This window comes from Lepus europaeus, chromosome 10 (genome assembly GCF_033115175.1).
Source record: "Lepus europaeus isolate LE1 chromosome 10, mLepTim1.pri, whole genome shotgun sequence".
Classification (NCBI taxonomy): domain Eukaryota; kingdom Metazoa; phylum Chordata; class Mammalia; order Lagomorpha; family Leporidae; genus Lepus; species Lepus europaeus.
The window spans coordinates 91,718,842-91,724,841 of NC_084836.1; the positions used below are offsets into that span (position 1 = coordinate 91,718,842).

The 6,000-nt window shown below is 39.9% G+C and overlaps 1 protein-coding gene across 1 annotated transcript in view; it reads right to left on the reverse strand.

Moving 5' to 3' along the window:
• PLCB4 (phospholipase C beta 4) overlaps window positions 1–1,334 on the reverse strand; it is a 270,710-nt gene extending 269,376 nt beyond the window's left edge. The window contains exon 1 of the mRNA XM_062202283.1: window positions 1,278–1,334. The gene's annotated coding sequence lies outside the window, so the exon portion shown is untranslated. The remainder of the gene's footprint in view (window positions 1–1,277) is intronic.
• Between the last annotated feature and the right edge of the window lie 4,666 nt (window positions 1,335–6,000).

Here is a 6,000-nt window from a genome sequence, read left to right on the forward strand (position 1 = left end):
CCTAAAGCAATTAGAAAATTTCAATTTGATTAAGGGGTCAGAAAAGAACAGTCACTCGTATTCACCAGGATGCTGGCCCTAGCATCAGTGAGGCCCGCACTGTGGTGTAGTGGGTAAAGCCACTGCCTGAGACACTACCATCATCCTATAGCACTGATTTGAGCCCTGGCTGCCCTACTTCTGATCCAGCTCCCAGGCAGCAGATGATGGGCCCATATGCTTAGACCCCTACACTCACTTGGGAGACTCAGAAGATGTTCCTGCCTCTGGACTAGCCCAGCTCCAGCCATTGTGGCCATGTGGGAGAGTGAATGAGGGGATGGAAGATCTCTCTCTCTCTCTAACTCTTTCTTTTTTTTTTTTGACAGGCAGAGTGGACAGTGAGAGAGAGACAGAGAGAAAGGTCTTCCTTTTGCCGTTGGTTCACCCTCCAATGGCCGCCGCGGTAGCGCACTGTGGCCGGCGCACTGCGCTGATCCGATGGCAGGAGCCAGGTGCTTCTCCTGGTCTCCCATGGGGTGCAGGGCCCAAGCACTTGGGCCATCCTCCACTGCACTCCCTGGCCACAGCAGAGAGCTGGCCTGAAAGAGGGGCAACCGGGACAGGATCGGTGCCCCGACCGGGACTAGAACCCGGTGTGCTGGCGCCGCAAGGCGGAGGATTAGCCTGTTAAGCCATGGCGCCGGCCTCTCTCTAACTCTTTCAATAAATAAATAAATCTTTTTTTTTTTTTTAAAGCATTGGGAGGTCTCAGTTTATAAGTAAAATGAACTAGCCATATAAAGATATTTCTGGTTCTCATTCTAGAATTTCATGAAAGGTTTAGTAAATGACATGTTAGAGAAACATTGGAAAAATTTGTTTACATCATCCCCACACGTGGGGATGGAGGATTCTAGCTGACAATCACACAGCTGTGATTTTTCACATGGTTGGAAATTGTCTTAGGCCAGCCCTGCATAACACAGAAAATTTATCTTTGGAAAGAATCATTGTGAACAATCACTTCAGTGACACCCGATGCTTACCATACACAGGACATACCACTGTAGATAGTGACAGAAAACAACATAAGGTGAAGTGCCCAACTGGAAGCTAACACATGCTGGGAGATTCTGCTTAAGGCTCACCAGAATGAGGCACATGTCTGTGAATCAGTTGCAAGAGATGTTTATCTCAGTTGGGGCATCAGTATGAAGGAAGGGAATCCTTTAACAGATGGAAAGTTCTAGAACCCCACAGCTAGTGAAATTCATCACAGGCCACATACTACTCACCAAGCAGCTCCGGACCGACTGCAGGCGATGTCCCTTCAGCCCAACTCACCACACAGTCCTCTGTAAAGCAAGCAGACACAAACAAGAGAAAATCAAGGTAAAGCACTTTCAGAATTCTCATTCAGACAAGCAGCTCTTTGCACTTCCAAATCAACACCTATGATTTTGTTAAAAAATACATATCAGAAAGATATACTAAAAAATTAGAGTGACATTAGTTCCACACAACAAAGACATGCAACCATCAAACCAAAAATATCACTGCTATACCAGCTTACAAGAATTACACACCCTCTCTTCAATGCTGCTAATCTGCTACTTAATCTATTAAAATAATTAGGCAGCAATTGAACAACAAGAGTATCTAAAATCTTCTTGAAGTAAATACAATTGTCATTCCTGGTTAGTAGTAAAATGTCCTTGGTTGAATTCTAATTGGAAGAAACCTTTCAAATGACCTTAGATGAACTATAATCAAAAGCAACCTTTCAAAGAAGAGTACTGCTGAACAGGAAAGATTTACAACAGGATTGCATCTGTCTACAGAAAGCGTCATTGCTTTTTATGGATGTGTCAGTATTTTCTTTGCTAATAAGGTTTTTTTTATGTCAAGTCTAGATTTGACATTGAGTTTCTGAGTGGGCTGAAAGTTACATTCCAAGATCTTTCTAAGATACAGGGGAAGAAAAAGTTCCAGGTGGTAGCAGAAGTAAAGAAGTCAAATGAAACCACATGCATGTGGGAAGAAACCAGAAGCAGAAAAAACATCAGTTGAGACCTGAAAAAAATGTTATCTGCAGAGGTTGAACTTGTAAGTTGTGAAGGTCATCATCTCTGTATGGTGATGGCTACAGCAGAGTGCTTAATGAGGCCCCAAGTAGGAGAGTGAATTCATCCAGTGTAACAGTGTGCTGTGAAAAAGAAAGGAGCACATCTGGCTATGTATAGCAGACATGTCAACAAATTCTCATCTCGTAGTATTAATTTTAAAAAATAAAGTAGCAACATAATATGTGTATGATGATCCCACTGTGTTAAAACAAACCTTACTAATGTATATATATCACAGTTAACCTAAGCACATTTGACTATTAATCAGGAAAGACAATTATATTTACTTCCAGAAGATTTTAGATAGTCTTGTTGTTCAATTGTTGCTCAGTTATTTTAATAAATTCAGAGGTTGAGCAGCAGATTAGCAACATCCAAGAAAGGGTGTATGGTTCCTGCAGGCTAGGTATAACAGTAATATTTCTGATTTTATGACTGTATGTCTTTTTGCATGTTTATATGCAAAGAACATATCTGGAGAACTAGCAAGAAACTTCTCAGCCTGACTGCCATTGGAGAACTGGTATTGATGGAAGGCATTTAAAAAAAAAAAAAAAAGTCAGGAGAAGCATTTAGCTCAGCAGTTAAGGTGCTGGTTGAGATGTCCTTGTCCCATATTTTAGTGTCTGGGTTTGAGTTCGGGTTCCTCTCTTAATTCCAGCTTCCTGCTAATGTGCACTCTGGGAGACTGTGGTGATGACTCCCTGCCACCTACATGGGAAACAGAGACTGAGTCATTGGTTCATAGCTTCATCCCTGGCTCCGCCCCAACCACTGTGGCATCTGGAGAGTGAACCAGAGGATGGGAGCTTGCTCTGTGTCTGCCTATCTGATCTCTCTGTTCCTCTAAAAAAAAAAAAAAAAAGCATGTTTCTTTCCCTGAAAGGACTTCTATTTTAATCTAACATTTAACTATTATGTAATATTTTACCATAAAATATATTACTCAAAATTGAAAATGGAAGAGGTATTTTACCACATTTAATGATAAAATATTATATAGTAGTTAATTAACCAAAATTTACCAAATGGACCATTACCAACCATAATTTAACAAAGGTAAACTCTCTATAGAAACAGTATATTTCAAATGTACAGAATGAGAGAATATACAGCATCAGGTATATTTTGGTGAATATGTACAACGGCCCAGACTCTAAGCATGAAGTGCATAAAATTTATACAATCCACAGAAAAATTCTAAAATGCATGTACCGTCATGATTGCCATTTTAGACCAGAGAAAATGGAGAAGTGGAGTGAATATTCAGGAATCCTATAGAGCTAGCATTCAAACTTGGCACTGGACCCATGTTTAACCTCTCTCAGACTGCCTTCTCCAAGACATTATATTTTCTGTATTATATTTATATTTGAAAGTATCATAAGTATGAAACTGTAAACTGTAATTTCATGAGGACAGGGATTGTGAGTGTACTGAAAATCATTATGTATATTCTCAGCCAGTAGCACAGTGCCATGCACTTAGTGGGTAGTGAATAAAGCTTTGCTGAGTGGCTTACGAACTGAAATAAGCCTTATACACATTGAGCTATGAAATAGTCTGCGTTCCAAAAAAGCTCATCGATTAATGACCCTACCAAACCTTGCTCTTCATTTGGGGAAATCTCTTGCTGCCCAAAGACTTAAAGATGGACACATGTTTTCCTTCCCTTCTCTAATTCTCTAGTGATCACCCAGCATAAAGCCACCACATGTTTCCACATGTCTTTCAAATTCTGTGCATTATTGGTCTCTGCAACACTGGGGAAAGCCAACATTAAAATACTTAACTATACGAGGGCCGGCACTGTGGCGTAGTGGGTAAAGCTGCCACCTGCCTGGCCGGCATCCCATAGGGGCACCAGTTCGAGTCCCGGTTGCTCTGCTTTCAATCCATCTCTCTGTTGTGGCTGGGAAAGCAATAGAAGATGGCCCAAGTCCTTGGGCCCCTGCACCCATGTGGGAGACCTGGAAGAAGCTCCTGGCTCCTAGCTTCGGATCGGTGCAGCTTGGTCCATTACAGCCATTTGGGGAGTAAACCAGCAGATGGAAGACCTCTCTCTCTCTCTCTGCCTCTGCCTCTCTGTAACTCTACCTTACAAATATATAAATAAATCTTTAAAAATAAAATAAAATACTTAAATATAAAGAAATAAAGAAGAATAAGCAGTTGACCATGAACTATTTAGCTACTGGCATCCTGAAGGCAAACTCCTATAACTGACTTGGTATTGTAGCTATACAAGGCTATTTCAAAAACGTAGTGGAAAAATATTAAATAAAATTGTATATCTTCCACACACTTTTTGCAGTACACTTGGATGTGAGTGAAGGCCCCAACCAATTAACATTTTCATTCATTCTGATATTGCTATTCTCATGCTGAAGGGTATAAAGGGAAAATGACAAAGGAGGGAACTTGTGCATGAGTGTTGTGTATGTGTGCATCTGGGATGTGTATGTGTCCTTTTGTGTATTGTTGTCTTTCAAAAGAAGACTGTTTTCCCTAATACACATGGAAGGAAACTCAAATTCCCAAATTTTATTGGTGTTAACGTAAAAGCTGCCTTTCATTCAGCAAGGGAACCAACACCTTTCAATGGCAAAATATGATCTTCTTAACAAACGGCACAAGACAACTGCATAGCCACATGCATAAGAATGAAGTGGCTTCCTACCTCACACCAAACACAAGTCAGCCTAAGGTGGACCATAGATGTAAACCTCTAAAATTCTTAAAAGTAAATAAAAACTATAACATAGGAGTAAATCATTGTGTTAGACAATGTAAATATGACCACAAAGGCAAAAGAAGGAAGAAATAGATAAACTGGATCTCTGTAAAAATTTTGTTGCTTTAAAAATACAGCATCAAGAAAGTGAAAAGACAATCCACAGAATAGGAGGAAATAGTTGCAAATTATTTATCTGAAAAGAGGCTTTTTACCCAAGACTCCTACAATGTGACAAGAACAACAGGGACCAGTCTGTGGCACAGTAGTATAAGTTTCCACTTGTGGCGCCAGCATCTCATTTGGGTGCCAGTTCTAGTCATAGCTGCTCTTCTTCCAATCCAGCTCTCTGCTTATGGCCTGGGAAACCAATGGAGGATGGCCCAAGTGCTTGGACCCCTGCACCTATGTGAGAGACCTGGAATAAGCTCCTGGCTCCTGGCTTCGAATCAGCTCAGCTGCAGCCATTTTGGCCATTTGGGGAGAGAACCAGAGAACCTTTCTCTCTGTCTCTCAATCTCTGTGTCTGTAACTCTACCTCTCAAATAATAAAATAATAATAAACCAACAAATATCCAGTTTCAAAAATAGTTAAATGGCATAAACAGATTTTTCTAAAAAAAAAAAAAGACATACAAATGTATGCAAAGATATTCACCCATTCAGGAAATGTAAATCAAAATCATAATACTTCAGACCCAGCATGGGAGTTATAACCAAACACATAAACAATAACAAATGTTGACCAGATTTTGGAGAAGTCAGAACCCTCATACACTGCTGATGGGAATGTTACATGATGCAGACACTTCGGAAAACTGGTAGTTCCCAAATAGTTAAACACAAAGTTGTCATATGACTTAGTAATTCCACTCCTAGATACATAGCGAGAGAAATGAAAACATATAATCCATATAAAATTATATACATATTTTTATAGCAGTATAATTCTTAACTGCCCAAGTGGAAATAACACCAGTGTCCATTAACTGATGAATGGGTTAGCCAAATGTGGCATGTATATACAATAAATATTACTTAGCAAAGAAAAAAGCAACTTGGATACACATGACAACATGGATAAACTTTAAAAACCATCTTCTAAGTGACAGAAGCTAGTCACAAAGACCATGTATATATATGATCCCATGTATATAA